An 18,185-nucleotide genomic window follows, 5' to 3' on the forward strand; every position below is an offset into this window, starting at 1 on the left:
TTAATATTTAACTTATAAATATTAAAAATTAATAACTTATATTAGAATTTCTATTTAATGAAATAATAACTTTAAAAAATAAAACTACATATATCATAAAAAAAACAATAGAAAATAAAAAAAATTGTAATTTTAGTTACAAAATTCAATCAAATAAAAATAAAACAACAATATTCAATATAAAGTTAAACTAAAGTGGTAAATTTATCTTTTATTGATAAGGATAATGACAAATATAAGTAAAAGTGAAGTATGATCGCAAATCTCAATTTCCACTTAAAGTTTAGCGACAATTTTGCATATTAACCATATTATTGTTATTATTATTATTGGTGAGTATGGAGATTACTTTTGAAGTGTGAAATGAGACTTAAATAGACTTAAATAGACATAAAAATTCGGTTTGAAAACGATTTTCTAGTACAACGAAAAAAATTAAAAAATTTTAAATGGGATTTAAATAGGTATAAAAATTCGGTTCAAAAACGGTTTCTTACATAATAGAAAAATAGAAATTTTTGAAAACCGAGTCAGTTTGTGATATTTATAGCAATAAACTTTTTCCTGAAATAATACCAGTGCTTTAAGTGAAATGGATCTTGGACGTTTTTGGCTTTCAACCGAGCAACCTTCTCCGCTATTCTCTCCAAATAAATATTATTTATTAAATTAAATTTTCAATTAAATAATTTCTTTAACTCGATTCTAATTTCGTTAAAATCATGACAACATTACCATAAAAGAATCTATGAGAAAATCTATTTAATTTCTACATTCAATGGATTTACAATTATCAATCAATTTAATTCTAGTTTTGAACTTCAATTAATTAAATATTAATTCAAAATACTTATTTTAATTCTTAGGTCATTTATGAATGTAGCACATTTCGCTAACTTTATCATTTCTATTCATTCTTGTTTATTTGATTCAACATGAAATTCATTTCAGGTTTTAACGAGCTAGCGGAGGGACAGATTAATTAGGGCTCAGATGATTTACAATTAAGTTCCAGCTTTTCAACTATTAATTATAAACTCATTTAGTCACTAAGTCATTCCACTATAGTATCGTGACTGAGCTCTCCCCACTTACATACCATTACGTAAGCTGCTTGATCAAGACTTGTCCAATGACCTTGTCATAAGTGTATTACCCTCATAGGATATCCTTAATCTCTTTGGGATAAACCCGTTCTCCTAGTATGATCCTATTTTATTTCATGGTAACTATTACATCTTCCTTTATGAAAAGTCAATTACTATCAAATAGTAATTAATTCATTCATCACAAAGATAAACGATTCATGGTCACATTTACTTTTCATCTATCATGTAATGTCAATGAGAGGATATCATTTACCCATGTCTTGGGCTATGAATTCCCCTATTGAGAACGATGCTACATACGGCAAAAGTCGTAGACCCAATGCACTAGGTTTCAGTTCCTTATCTATTTGAACTCAGGCTTTTACTTACATCAAGGTATACGAGTCACACATACATAGCTCATCATCCATTCAGGATTAATGTATGTCACACTATGAACGTCACAAGTGAATAAATCCATAATCGGATTCAAGATCTATTTTACTTGGGTCATGTCTAATGTACTGTCAATTCAGTTAGTCCCATCTATGTCTCTATCTTTTGGGAGTCATCCGCTCTGATGCTCAAGACAAAACATCTCCTCAATTAGACTTGATAGACGGCATATCAGTCTTTCAATTGATTTGGTCATTTTCGATTAGACTAAGGATATGTTAGATTCATATACTAATATAAGCTATATTTTTGTAGTACGATCCGACCACGTCATACTGCTTAGTATTAGTTAAACATTAGATAACCAGTGAGCTGCTTTCATTTTGCTTTGCATACAAAAACCATCGAGGTTAATATACAAATGGCATTAATGTAATTCATGAATAATTTTATTAAACTAATTGTTCGAAAAAAATACAAGTTTACAAACAAATATACTACACTTAGGGAACCAAATCCAACAAAATTGTCATCCCAAATAGGATCAAACCCAAGGAAAAATGCGAGTGCAATGACCCTACGAAGAGGAACAATTTGGGAACTTGCGTTCAGAACAAGTATTGAGCATGACACGAAACGTAAAAAAGTAGAAAATTGACCGAGCGACTAAGATAGAATCAGGAACCCAAAAATCGATCATAATACATTCTCTTTTCCTTAGAAGATTGGTGAAAGATAAGAAAGAAAAAGATGAGAATGGGATTTTTGAAACATTTAAGAAAGTTGAGGTAACCATACCCTTACTCGATGTTATCAAGAAAATCCATCATTATGCAAAATTCCTTAAGGAATTTTATACTAATAAGAGAAAACTAGTGAGTAATAAAAGGGAAAGTGTGGGAAACATCTTCGCGGTTTTGCAAAAGAAAATTCTGTCAAAGTGTAAGGACTAAGGTATGTTCGTTATCTCTTATAAAATAGGTAACGTGGGCATTAAAAAGACTATGTATAGTTTAGGTGCTTCCATTAATGTTATGCCATTATCTATTTATAAAGTACTTAATGTGGGTCATTTGAAAGAAACATGTGTTATAGTTCAGTTAGGGGATAGGTCGGTGGTCTACCTAGAATGAGTCTTGGAAGACATCCTAGTTAAAGTTAATGAAAGAATCTTTCATGCAGATTTTTACATTATAAACATGAAGGATGATAACTCAACGAGTTCTTCCAGTATCCTACTCGAGAGACTGTTTTTAAGTATCGCAAACACAAAGATTGATGTTCGAAGTGACATGCTCTTTGTGGAATTTAACACTGAAATCGTCAAATTTAATGTTTATGAGGCCATGGACAATCTTAGTGAAATGTTAAATGTTTCCAATGTTGACATCATTGAACGTTTAACTCAAGAGTATACTAATTTTCATTACATTAATGAGTTGAAAACTGTGCTTTATAAGAGTATTGATAGTGACATTGTGAACCAACTTGAGAAATTTTTGACAATTGAGAAGTTGTTACGCAAAGTTGTTAGCGACATGGAGGCACATCAACCTATCACACACCAAGGTAACAACTTGAGTTGTCCTCTTCTCAAACTAAACTCTTACCTTCTATCTTAAAGGCATAAATTTTCGAGTTAAAATCGTTATTGGAACACCTCAAGTACGTCTTTTTGGGAGAGAAAGACACTCTTCTTGTTATAGTCTCAAGTAAGCTTTCAAAGGAAAATGAAGAAAATTTAGTCTGTGTTCTAAGGGACTATAAAGAGGTGATCAGATAGACAATAATTTGCATAAAAGGTTTGAGTCCCTTTATTTGTTTACATAGAATTCCTAGAGAGGAAAATGTTTGAAAAAATTGGGTTTGAAAATGGCTTTCTTGCACAACGAAAAATAAAAATTTTGAAAATCGACTCGGTTTGTGATATTTATAACAATAAACCCTAAACCGAATTTGCACCTATGTTTTCGGATAGACGAATCCTTATCATTCCCAACTTTCAATTAAACGATATTCTCTGCTATTTTCATACCACAAACTGTTTCGAGTGTGGGCTCGAACGAATCGAATCAAACAAAAAACAAAAAATAGTTTTCTTTTCTTTAATGTGAAAATGAAAATCTTTCTCAAATAGAAACCGAAAAAATCATTATTTCAAAAAATATATTTATTTCATAGAGAATAGAAGTCTATCTATTTTTTAGCAAAATAACGATATTTGAAAGTTATGTAAATAGCCCAACCAGTCCATGCACTGATAGGAGAGAATGTAGAACCCTTGTTGAATTGTAGACATTTATTTCAACTAAAAAATGAACACCTAGTCTAACTAGAAGTATAGATGGCAACAAACCTAGTTAATATTACTAGGGTTTTCCTTCACCCCTTTAACATGAGGAGCTTTTGGGCCTCTCCCATATTGGGTCTAATTACAAGTACTTCCCAAGCTTTTAACCCAATAATTTATAATTCGATCCAACCCAATATTTGTTTTTCTATTTCCCAAAATAAGCTTCAATATATTTCAAATTAAATAATCTTCTCAACCTAGTTCTAATTCCGTTAAAATCATGATGACTTTACCATAAAAAATTTATGAGAAATATATATTTAATATTTCTTCATTCAACGATTCACTATAACCAAATGATTTATTTCCATTTTTGAACTTCATTTAATTTGAAAAATATAAGTTCATTTTCAAGTCATTTTCATTTTTATTTTGGAGAAAACCACATTCATTTCCAAATGATTTCATTTGTCTATTTTCATTTTCATTTTGGAGAAAACCATAATCATTTACAAATGTTTCCTATTTCTCCATTTTCACCATTTCTATTTATTTCTGTTCATTTGATTCAACATGCAATTCATTTCTAATTTCAACGAGCTAGCGGAGGGACCGATTGGACATATGAAATTGAAGCTCAAATGATTTATAGTTAAGTTTTTGCTTTTCGCCTCTTAATTATAAAATCATTTAGTCACGAAGTCATTCTACTATAATATCATGACTGAGCTCTCCCTAATGGCATACCATTACAAAAGCAACTTGACTAGTACTCGTCCAATAACCTTGTCATAAGTGTGTTATCCTTATTCTCTTTGGGATAATATTCGTTCTCCCAATATGATCCTATTTTATCTCATGGTAACCATTAAATCTTCCTTCATGAAAAGTCAATTACTATCAAAGAGTAATCAATTCATTCATCACAAAAGACAAACGACCCGTGCCCATGTTTACTTTTCATCAACCATGTATTGCCATGAGAGGATATTATTTACCCATATCTCGAGTTGTGAATTCCACTGTTGTGAATGATGCTACATACTACAGAAATCGTATACCCAACGTACCGATTTTCAGTTCTTCATCTATTCGAACTCAGGCTTTTACTTACATCAAAGTATATGGTTCACGCATACATAGTCCGTCATCTATTTAGGATTTAGGTATGCCACACTATGAACGTCACAAGTGAATAAATCCACAAACGAATTCAAGATCTATTGGGTCCAGTCCGATGTACTATCAATTCAGTCGGTCACATTTATGTCTCTATCTTTTGGGAGTCATCTGCTCCGATGTCCAATACAAAGAATCTCCCAAATTAGACTTGATAGACTACATATTAGTCTTTCAATCAGTTTGATCATTTCCAATTAAACTAAGGACATGTTTAGGTTGGTCTACTAATACAAGTTGTCTTTCCGTATTACGATCCAACCACGTAATACCGCTTAGTATTAGTTTAAACATTTGACAACCAATGAGCAACATTTTCTTCCATTTTACTTTGCGTGCAAAAACCACATGAGGACAATCATATAAAGTATATTAATATAATCAATGAATTTGTTTTATTAACCAATCTATTCAAACAAATATACTATACTCAAAGTACTAGATCTAACAAAAAACGCAAAACCAAATAAGTAAGCCTAAAGATAACTTAATTCATTGACGATAGAGGTTGTAAAGAAGGTAATCCTTAAGCTACTAGACATCGGAATAATTTACCCAATTTCAGACAATAATTGGGTCAGCCTGGTATACGTCGTGCCTAAAAAAATCGACGTGGTAATATGATAAGCTATAAAAGTAACATATTTTAATCTCATTCTTAATGCGTTTTTGGGTGACTAATTGCGTAAATTAGTGAATTTGATGCTCCTAATCCTTTAAATTCATGTTTCTATACTTAGGAGAGCATTTGGGAGTGAAAGGAGCGAAAAACGAGCCAAAATTGGATAAAATAAAGTTGTTTCCAAGTTCCACATGGCTTGAGAACTTCCACACAGGTTGGCTACACGATTGAGTGAACCACACGGGCTGGCCACACGCCCATATGCCAGCCTGTGTCGATAACGCACCCTGCTTCCCAATTACGTGGTAAAACCTAATTTTTAGGCTTTCTGAGCATTCTAAAGTCTATAAATATTAATTAGAAGAGGACTTAAGAGGATATACAAAGAAGACTCGAAGAACGCCATCGAAATCATCTCGGAAGTGGATCTCTTTCAAGATTGAAAATCTCCATTTAATTTCTTTAGAAGTTTTATTGAGTTTCTTTATGTGTTATTTTTATCTTAACTTTGAAATGTTTCTATTTAGGATGATGAACTAAATTCCCTAGATACCTAGGGAAGATGAAACCTACGATGAATCTTATTATTTGAGTTTTGAGTTACATGATAAATACTTGATTCTTGTTCTCAATTATGTATGCTTATTTCATGTTTTAGTATTTTCAGGATATTAATTCATGTTTAATATGTTTAATCAGCGGAGCAAAAGTCCCTGTTTAAGAGTAGATCTAGCATAATTGAGTGGAGTTGCATGCAATCCTAGAAATAGGACGACATAAATCTACAGGATTAGAGTCAAATCTAATAGGGGAATCCATAGATCGAGTTAATTCAACAATAGGGGTTTTAATTAGAAAGATATTTCAATTAATCAATCTAGAGTTAGTTGTTCTTACTCTCGAAAGAGATATTAACATAATTTGGGGATTTCTACGGATCAAGGCACAAGTGAATAAATCGTTTAATTCAAATTCATAATAATAAGTAGAGGTTAGGTGGATTCTTTCCTGGGTATTGTCTCTCTCATTGGTACATTCGATTATTTTCCTATTTTATTCTATGTTGCATTTTTAGTTAAATTAGTTTAATAATTTTAGAATAAAAACAATCACTTCAATTTATAGGCTAAATAATAGAAAAATGGTAATTACTAGTACTTTTAGTCCTCGTGGATACGATATTCCCTACTCACCATAACTATACTATTGTTCGATAGGTGCGATTGCCTTAGTCGTATTTATAGTTAGTTTAATGACCATCATAATAATGAAAAACTCAGTAGGCGAACTGGTTCCCACCCGAGTCTAGAATGAGTGGTGAGTTTATATATATTACAGGAAGTTTAAGTCATTTACTCAAAAATATCATTTCCCATTTCTTTTTATTGACCACATACTTGAATGTTTAATTGGTAAAACTCAATATTATTTTTTTGATGAATGTTTAGGTTTTTTCTAGATTCCAATTGCACCGAATAATCAAGAAAAGACGACTTTCACATGCCCCTTTTGCATGTTTGCTTATAGATGGATGTTGCTCAAACTTTGCAATGCATTGAATAGTTTTCAAATATGTATGGTAAACATATTTTGTGACTATGTTGAGAAAGCCATTGAGGTTTTCATGGACGACTTCACTGCATATGGTCATTCTTTTGATGAATGTCTTGTCAACCTTACTAAGATATTACAGAGATGCTTAGAATTTAACCTTATTTTGAATTACAAAAAATGTCACTTTATGGTTGATAGAGGTTTACTTTTTGTTCATATTATTTCTTTTAAAGGAATTGAGGTCGATAAGGTTAAAACTGATGTGATTAACTCACTACCATACCCCAAAATTGAGAGGGAGATTCATTTTTTTCCTTGTCCATGCAAATTTTTATATACGTTTCATCAAGGATTTCTCAAAGATTTCACAACCATTTTGTCATCTCTTGCAAAAAGACAAAGAGTTCGAGCTCAATCAGGCATATAAGGACGTGTTTAATACTTTAAAGTAAAAATTAGTTTATGCTCCTATAGTGCAACTATTGAATTAGGAATTTCTATTCGAAATCATGTGTGAAACAAGTGATCATAGTGTGGGAGCCGTCCTTGGACAAAGAATTAAAAAGGAGCCATACTTCATTTGTTACACCTCGAAAACTTTAGATGCCACCCAAAGCAACTACTCGACTATTGAAAAAGAACTCTTAGTTATTGTATCTGCTTTGGGTAAATTTAGATATTATTTATTAGGAACTAAAGTAATTGTTTATTTCTGACCATGCAACTTTAAAATTCTTAATCGAAAAGAAGGAAGCAAAACCAAGATTGATCATATGGATCCTAATTTTGCAAGAATTTGACCTTGATATTAACGATAAGGGTGCAAAAATTTGGTGGTCGATCATTTGAGCCGATTGTTGTGTTAGAATAATGATATACCACTAAAAAATAGACTTCTCGAACGAGAATCTCTTTTCGGCACAAGCCATTTATCCTTGGTTTGTAGGCATGGTAAATTATATCATTACTAGTACTATTCCTTTTAATTTACCATGTTCTAAGAAATACAGAATTAAAAAAAGATTCCTGATATTACATTTAGGACGACCCCTATTTATTGAAACACTACTTTGATTAAGTAATTAGAAGATGTGTAGCAGAAATTGAGGTATAATCCATTCTCATTTTTTCCATTCTTATGCTTGTGGAAGTCATTTTGGCCCTAAACGTGTTGCACATATGGTACTCAAATATGGTTTATTTTGGCCAACAATATTTCGTGATGCATATATTTTCTGTATATCTGTGAAAAATGTCAAAATGTGGGTAACTTGAGCTGTCGAAATCAAATCCCCCTTACACCTATAGATATATGCAAGATTTTTAATGTGTGAGTCATAGATTTCATGGGACCTTTCATCTCATCATTTGGTAACCTCTGTATGCTCTTAGTTATTGACTACGTTTCTAAATGGGTAAAAGCTAAAGCTACTCGTAATGATGTTGCTAAAATTGTTGTGGATTTCCTAAAAACTTTTATTTTTTTCAGGTTTGGCACACTGAGAGCATTGATTAGTGATCAAGGAACGCACTTCTACAACAAGGTTGTCTACGCGCTTATGAAGCAGTATGTGGTGAAACAACAGATTGCTGCCACTTATCATCCGCAAACAAATTGTCAAGTTGAATTTTCAAATTGAGAGATCAAATCAATCTTAAAAAACATCGTTAAGTCGGATAGGAAGGATTGGAGTCTACAATTAAACAATGCACTTTGGGAATATCAGACAACTTATAAGGGACCTATTGACATGTAACTTTACCAACTTGTTTTCGGTAAATCGTGCCATCTCTTAGTTGAATTGGAACACAAAGCCTACTGGGTTGTAAACAATGCAATATGAAATTAAAAAAATTGGGTGAGTCTCAAAAATTACACATACAAGAGCTCGAGAAAATTCGATGAGATGCGTACAAGAATGCTTGAATTTACAAGGACAAAACCAAAACGTTTCATAATAAAATGATTGCTTGTGAACAATTTTTAGTGTGACAGTGAAGTGCTTCAAGGTCGATAGTCAAATGTTGAAATCTTTCTGCGAACAATTCCAAGTACACAAAGTGGAAAAGTTCATTCTCGAAAAACTGAGGGTTTAAATTCAAAGGTCATCGAGCTAACGACGTTAAACAAAAGTCCTCGTGGGAGGCAACCCACAAATAATTTTTTTTATCTTATTTCATTTCTGTCATTTTATTCCATTAAAAATCATTTTTTATTTTTTATTTTCTATATATTTTATTTTTTTATTTTATTTTTTTCTTGCAAAAACAATGGTACCCCAACCTCGACCGCCCGTTCGTTGACTTTACATGGGGAGTATTCTTTTCTTTTGCCTTACATTTAATTTTTGGTGCACATTGAGGGTAACATAGGATAAGTAGGGAGAATTTTGAAATAATTATAATGATTGTTGCTACTGATTTTGTTGCTTATTCCGATCTTGCATATATTAATTTCTGTCACTTTATCATTCTTCAATCATTTGAATTGGGTTGAAACTACATTGCTTTGTCGATCTAAATGTTTGGGTATTTGATGAATAGTTTCTCATAGCTTAGTTTGTGTGATAAGTGTTGGGCTTCGTTGGAACTAAATGTTGTGTCACAATTTATCTTTCATGAAATTGATTATTCGTTAAACTTGCTTGGATAATTCGTTAAACTACTTCGCTGACAGCTTTAGTTTTGATTAAAAGTTAGGGAACTGAGATTAGACTTAGTAATCAGGATGAGGTGCTTGGGTTGTCATTTCATTTCACGTAAAAAAATCTAAGTGACATGCCAAGTCTTGAAATTGCTTCGCTAAACCGAAGCCGCCATGAGTAGAGTGAAAAGAACCATTTAGAGATGAACCATTTGAAATTGCTTACGTGGACGTGTTTTCCTGACACGTCAGTGCGTCCCTGGGGACACGTTTTCCCCGAGCGTGAACAGTACCAACGGTCATTTTTTTGACCATTGGGCCCCCTAACGGTAAAAAAAAGCTATAAATACCCCCCACCCCTTCATTTTTTTCACAAATTAATCATTTTTCAATTATGCTCCCAATTTCCTCTCAATTTGCTCTCAATTTCCTCTCAAATTTCTCTTAAATCCCTATTTTTAATTTTTTTTATTTTTTTAAATCGTAAAATTTTGTACGCATTTAGCAATGGCCGGAGAATTGATTCGTCTTGATAACAAGCACATATCCGTCGATCAAATGAAAATAGTAAGTGTTAAATTTATTTTTAAATATTATTTAAGATTTTTGTATTTATACAATTTTAAATAATTATTAATTTATTATTTGTTATAAAAGTCTGTAGATCGGATATTGGAATGCTATATCTGTAATATGCATGGTCCTCCATCACTGTTGGTAGAGAATTACCTACGGGAAGCAGGTTTTTGGCACGTGACGACGGTAGGCCGGGGATGCAGGTTGGACTCGAAACTTATCAGTGCGTTGATTGAGAGGTGGAGACCCGAGACGCACACATTCCATCTTCCATGTGGAGAGTGCACTATCAATTTGGAAGATGTCAATCTGCAATTCGGATTGCCGGTGGACGGGTACCCAGTCACCGGGTCTGTTCAATATGGCGATTGGGGAGCGGTGTGCTACGAGCTTTTGGGAGCTATTCTGGAGAAAATTAACGGAGGTCGGATTGAGATGGGCTGGTTACGAGACACATTCCCAGATCCGGATGATGATTCAACCGAAATAGAAAGAATTCGATATGCTCGGGCATACATTCTTCAGATAATTGGAGGTTATCTGATGTCGAACTTGTCACAGAACCTCGTACATCTAAGATGGCTGTTGAAACTCGTTGATTTTAGAGCAGTTGGTGAATTGAGTTGGGGGTCTGCCGTGTTGGCAACATTATATCGGGAGATGGGCGGGGCAACGCGACCGAGTAAAGTGAAAATCAGAGGTTGCCTGTCACGACTGCAGTCATGGGCACGGTTTCGCTTTCCATTTTTACGTCCTCAAGTGGACCACCCATATACATTCTCACTCATAACGAGGTAAATTTTATATTAGATTTTACAATTATTACGTAGATTTTTAAAAATAATAGTATGCTAAAAATTTATTTAATTAGGTGGAACCATCCGGCAAGTTATGCTCGATTACCTACCTCTCTTGAAGATATACGGCTTCTATTAGACCAATAGTCAGAAGCACAAGTAAGTATTAAATAAAATTGGTATTTCCATCATGAGCTAGTCGATTGGTATTTAATATTTAGTATTATATATATAACTAATATTTCCATCATGTTCATATAGTTTCAATGGACACCATACGAAGATCCAGCAATTTGGGTAGTAATTCCAGATGAGTACTTCCAAAATCCAAACGCTTGGCAGGTGAAAGTCGCATTGATCAACTAAGCGACCGTGGAGATGCACCAGTTAGACAGAGTGTTACGGTCATTTGAATGTAGACAACCGATTCCCGTGGCACCTGAGGTGTTTGATAATCACCACAAAATCGACCTACGACAATTGCATACGGATTGACTGAGATCCTGGTCGTACTACATCCGAATTTGGAAAGATCGGTATGATTATATACCTACTCGAGGACCGATCATCGTTCTGAAGTTAGCGTGCATGCCGAAATACATGCCATGGTTTAGGATCCATGGAAAGCCATATATACTGTCTGCAGAGAAGAGACAGAGGCAATTACGTGTCCAAAGGGAACGACGTGGGCCTTTAAATCCAAGACGAAGGGACGACGACGCAGGCCCATCAACGAGGCCTAAACAATCACCCGGCCCATCATCAGTAGCCATTCAATCAAAGGCCAAACGAAGAGCACCGACGTAATAATCTGACCCAACAGTTCAACCGACGATACCCACGACACAGCCTTTTCAAATGATGTCAGGTGCATATTCTAGCCCTTTTATTTATCCTAACTCTTATATGTTTCCTTTTCCGAGTCCTATGGCAGGTTGGAGTCAATGGCCCGGTTCATCTCCATTTTCTGTTACACCGAGTAGACTGCCGATGTATATGCCAACATCGCACGAGGGATCACAAAAGGGGCCGTCGGGAAGCTCTACTTTTTACCAATCCCCGTCACCGTATGGGTTTCAAACAGCTTCACCGTTGGTGATGCAAACACCTCCACAATCACTATTCTATCAAGGTGGCGCATCGTCCCAACACCGACAACCAGATACCCTAACGGAGGAACCAAAATCCCCGCTGAACCAACCACAACCCCCACCAGAAGCTGGACAAAGGAGGAATCCAGCGCGTAACCGTCGACGACCACCATGTGGCACTGAATCCGGCGGCCACGGAGATTGAGAAGCTATTTTAATATATTTGTACAAACATTTTGAATAATTTGATATTATTTTATGTAATGAAATAGAAATTCTTCTATATTATTTCATGTACTAAAATAGAAATTTACTTTTACACTTTTAATATAATAGACGTAAATTGTACGTATAACTCAATATACGGTGCTCCACTAACGAGATGAGTCTGCACCATTGCCTCCAAGCTACGAGCACCTCTTATGTCGAACGAGTCATATGTCACTCGATTAACAGAAGAACAAAATCGATACGTAATAAACAAAACTTTCATTGGCATCGTTCTGAATATTTTATGCCTAATTATTTTACGAAGTTCTGTCAAATCTATGTTCTGGTCAAAAACCAGTTGCACTATATTCTCCGATAAAAAAATAACACCGTTCTCGGTGTGGCAAACCTCACCGTCATAGTAAATAACAGACTAATACGTTCACTCATCTTCAATTTCTATCCTTTTTAGCCTCTCTAAATTTTTTTTGCTTTAACTTATGCAATCTGAGGGAATATTTTGCCTTATTTATAGTCAATTGGTAAACCCAATTGATGGACCAATTAGATAATTTAATTGACAAGAAAAGAACAAAATTTACTTTGAAAGCAAAGAATTATTCTTGTAGAAATGTTTTACTTTGTTCGGAATTTTTTATGACATATAAACCTTACTTTTAATTTAATTTGCCTTTTCTTTTTAAAAAAAATAATGTTTTCGGTAGATGGTTCTTTGAGTATAACATATGCATAAGTTAAAGCATCCTGCTTTACTTTGTTCAAAAATGCTTTACTTTTTCAGTACTTCTGCTAACAAAGCATCCTGCTTAAAAACACCAAAACTCTAATTTAATTGAATTTTTCTTAAAAAATAATAAACACGAAAACTAATCCAATTTTGAAAATTTTAAAAATAATTTAATTGACAAACCCTAAACTAGAGGTGTTCATGGGCCGGGCAAAAAATATGGGAGGGTTTAGGTAAAAATATAAGCATGAATTATGGATTTGAGCAAAAAAGCAAGGACCGTTTAGAAAACGGGCAGGGCCTCAGGCACCACTTTTTTGGCTCGAGCTTGAATATATAACAAATAAATAAATGTTTTTTATTCTTTAATTTTAAAATACTTTTTTATTCTTTTTATTTTTAAAATAATTTTTTTGTTGTTTATTAAAAACTGAGTCCGGCCGGGCCGGGCTTGGGCTTATAAATTTTTTTCCCCCGCCGGGCTTGGACAAAATTTCAGTCCTATATTTCGCGCCGAGCCGGCCCCGGGCCTAGTAAGCGGGCCAAAATTTTTTTGTGCCCCGTCCGAACCAGGCCCTACCCAACCCATGAACACCTCTACCCTAAACTCTAATCCCTTATTTATTTAATCTTTAACCTTTAACCCTAAACTCTAAACCCTAAAACCTTAAACCCTAAACTTTAAACCCTAAAAGCAGTGAATCGGGCAAAACGCTCCCTCAGGGACGCATTTTCCTATCACGTACCCTGATATCGCGCTGACATGGACGCGCTTTCTGGGAAATGGGCCCATTCCGGTAAATAATTATTTACCGGGCCCATTTCGGTAATTATTTTAAAAAAGGGCTTTTAATGGTAATTTGCCCATTCTTTTATTTAATTTTTGTTAAATCCCTCGTATGAATATGCTTAATTTTATTACCAGCTACATTTTCCATCTAACTTTAGTCGGATAAATAATTTGGTAGAGAGTCGTGAAACCCAAATCAGCATTTAAAAATATTCATTTTGGTATTATTGTTTCTTCATTTTAGGAAATAAATTTCATCATCTCACAAAGTTATGTTGGCACCCAATTAAAAAGAGCTCGTTGATTGGGTGTTGACAGGCGTACAATTGGAAGTATTGAGTCGATCGTTTGTTGTATTCGGTTTAGTGAAGAACACATTGGCGTATCCTATTAAGTAGTTGTTTGGATTCTATCAAAGGAAATAGCAATTATCTAAACAACTCACATGATTGAGGTTGTTGGTTCGAGTTGGACCCTTCTAGTTCGCAAGACTACCGAAGAGTTAAATCGTAGATGCGTGTTTCATGGTTGTTCGTTTGGTAAATGCTAGTTGTTGGGTGTTCCCACATTTAATTTACACATGGAAGAGCTGATGGTTTGAGACATATTCATTATCAAGGATTGGTTTGAAATCGGAGCAAAATTGAGCCTAAAGCTAAAATTTCTTCATATTGATTTATTTAATTAAATTTTGGTTCCGCTATTTTTATTATTTTTACCTTTATTAGATTTAAATTCTCATTTTTATTTTTGTACAATATGACAGCTACTTATACACCTTATACTACTATTTATATATTATTTAGGTGTAAGAATATTATTTTTAATAAATTCGACACCCATCAAATTCTAAAAGAAAGCTTGTCCATTATAAACATCTTAACACAATATTTTCTTCATAATGCTCGATCAAATTTCCAAATAAAAGGACCTGAACTATTCTCCCCACCCTCTTGTAGTTTAAAAGATAAAAGCTTTTTGCGTTTCATCTTCCTTATTAAATGAATATTTAGGGCAACGTTTCAAGTGATTATACGAGGTGTTTTCCACAATAATTGCAACAACAAGGCGGTATATCTCTAACTACACAAGGTAATTCATCCCAAACTATACAACTTGTGTACCCAATTTACCTCTAGGTTTTGGAAGAGCCGGTGAAATAGTGAAGGAATTGAATTGTAGATGTTACATCAGCTTTAGTTGAATCCATTTCCCAGGAACAAAAAAAAAAAGAAAACAATAGGAATATATCAATTATAATGGAAATAGACAAATCACACCTTTGTACAGCCTAATTTATGCTCGGGCCCAACAAGTAGAGACCCAAAACCCAAATTAATTAAACCCAAACTAAACCTACCCAAATAGCCCCTTTACAAGCCCCAAAACTAACCCAAATGGCCCAATACAATCGGCCCAATAAGCCCAATGGACCCAATCACCAGTCAAACTAGGGTTTCAGAAAACTGAAACCCTAGCCTACTGCCCTCAGCCGCCACTCCCATGACTCTGCCACCATCACCTCAGCCACCTGCCCTCTGCTCCACCTGCTCACTGTTACGCCACCATCAGTCCCTGCAAAGTGAAAAGGAACACGCAACAGCAGCACAAAAAAAAGGGGAAAGAAGACAGCAAATATTGAAATTTTCGGCTATAAAGCCATATTTTGAACCGATTGTAAGAGGGGATTTTCTTTAGGTTTTTTCTTCCTTTCTTTCGGCAAAAGCTGAATAGGGGTTTTTTACTAAAATAATACAAAAGAAATAAAAAAAATACCAAAATAATATACAAAAAAACTTATTTACCAAAATAATACCAAAAAAAATGGCTGAAGGAGGGTAATGGAATGGCGGCACCGGTGGTGCCTTTCTCATTGGCGGCACTGGTGGTGTCATTCCCATTGGCGGCACAGGACTAAAATGTAACTATCTGCAGTTTCAAGGACCTGACATGTAAATTTACCATTTTGAATTTTGAAAGTGAATTGGTGTCGCCTGTGGGTGTGTCAGCGCCAAAGCTGAAACTTGGCTAATTGCCTTCTAAGCCCTCCTTATTTATTATTTTCTTTTTATTCCACTTCAACTCACTTTTTTATTTAATAAACAAGCCCTCAACCTATTTTTGTAGTTAAATAAGCTCTTAATCTATGATTTTTACTCATAAAAGCCTTTTATTTTATTATTAAAGTAAATATATTTTACCTAAAGTAAAACTATTTAAAAAAAGTATAAACTAATTCGCATTTTATGTATTATTTTGGTAATTTGATGAGAATAGTTTATTAAATAAAAAAATTTACTAAATTTGATGAGAATAGTTTATAATTATAATTTACTTTTTCTATTTGGGTTACATTTATGGGTGATTTGTTTTATTATTACTTCTAGTTTTTCAATAAAGCATGCCTGGTATTTCTATTAATTTTTTTAATTAAATCTAATATTAGTTAAGTGATTATTAAGATACTTAGGATTCTAATTAAGTAATAACTCTATTTTACTTTAATAAAAGTAGCATCGTCAAATTTTTTTAACTAATAACAATAAATTATAATTATAATTATCACAATATTTTTGTCTTTTTCCTATATTTTATGCTTAGAGTTCTATTCAAATAACAATTCTATTTTAAAATTAGCACAATATTTTTAATAATAATTGCAGTTTAAATTATAATTATTTTGAAATATATAATTCTCACAACTTCTATTAAATTTTAATTATTTTTAAATTTATAAAGAGTATTTATATATAAAATATTTTATTTAATTAAAAAACTTGAATTCTTATTATTTTAAATTCATCCAATTATATTCAATGATTTTATAGATTTATAGTTTTATTAATTAATAATATATTATGTTTTCTTTTAAGTAGAGCCTTTATAATATATGACCAAATTAATTAATTTCACATTAATATATTATTATTTTAATTAATCTTACTTTTTATTATTATATAATAATATTAATAAATTATTATTCTAATGTAGTTTAGTAATATAATTAACAATAAAGGATATTTTTGTCAGTTCAAAAGTTTTTTCAAGACTCGTGCTTTTATATATATTATAGATAGATATTTTTATGATTTTTATCGGAGATATGAAAGATTAAATCATAGCCTGTCATATTTCGTCATCTAATTGGTCTGTTAATTGATTTTAATGGTTAATGTAACGAAATATGAAAATTATTAATGTAAGAGCTTAATTAATTTTTCAGGTTAATGATAAGGGATCAACTGGGTTCAAATTAAGTCAAGGGGCTTAGTAACTTTTTTTGGTTTTTTCTTAAGGGACTATTATAGCAATAAGCCTTTGATAAATTTAGTAAATTTTTTTATTTAATAAACTATTCTCATCAAATTATCAAAATAATACTTAAAATGCGAATTAGTTTATACTTTTTTAAATAGCTTTACTTTAGTAAAATATATTTACTTTAATAATAAAATAAAGGGCTTTTATGAGTAAAAATCATAGATTAAGAGCTTATTTAACTACAAAAATAGGTTGAGGGCTTGTTTATTAAATAAAAAAGTGAGTTGAAGGGGAATAAAAAGAAAATAATAAATAAGGAGGGTTTAGAAGGTAATTAACCAAGTTTCAGCTTTGGCGCTGACACACACCAATTCACTTTCAAAATTCAAAATGGTAAATTTGCATGTCAGGTCATTGAAACTGCAGATAGTTACATTTTAGTCCTGTGCCGCCAATGGGAATGACACCACCGGTGTCGCCAATGAGAAAGGCACCACCGGTGCCGCCATTCCATTACCCTCCTTCAGCCGTCTTTTTTTTGTATTATTTTGGTAAATAATTTTTTTTGTATATTATTTTGGTAATTTTTTTTATTTCTTTTGTATTAGTTTAGTAAAAAACCCGCTGAATAGGCTGTAATAGGGGGGAGAAAAAAATCAAAAACAAAAAAGAGAGAATGAAATAGAAACAAAGATAAAAGTTTTAGTTTCCAAAACTTTTTTGTTCATTTTTTATTTTTACTTTTGTTTTGTTCAAAAATATATATGTATATACACATATGTAGCAAAAAAAATAATACCTTTTTTGAATTTTTCGGCCACCATGTACGGTGGCCGGCGCGACGGCGGCCATGGTGGTCATCGGCCGGGATCCAGGCCGGAGGTAGAGAGCCTGAAGGAGAATGAAATCTTTTTTCTTTTTCTTTTTTCTGGAAGA

The sequence above is a fragment of the Gossypium hirsutum genome, chromosome D06, assembly GCF_007990345.1.
Source record: "Gossypium hirsutum isolate 1008001.06 chromosome D06, Gossypium_hirsutum_v2.1, whole genome shotgun sequence".
NCBI lineage: Eukaryota > Viridiplantae > Streptophyta > Magnoliopsida > Malvales > Malvaceae > Gossypium > Gossypium hirsutum.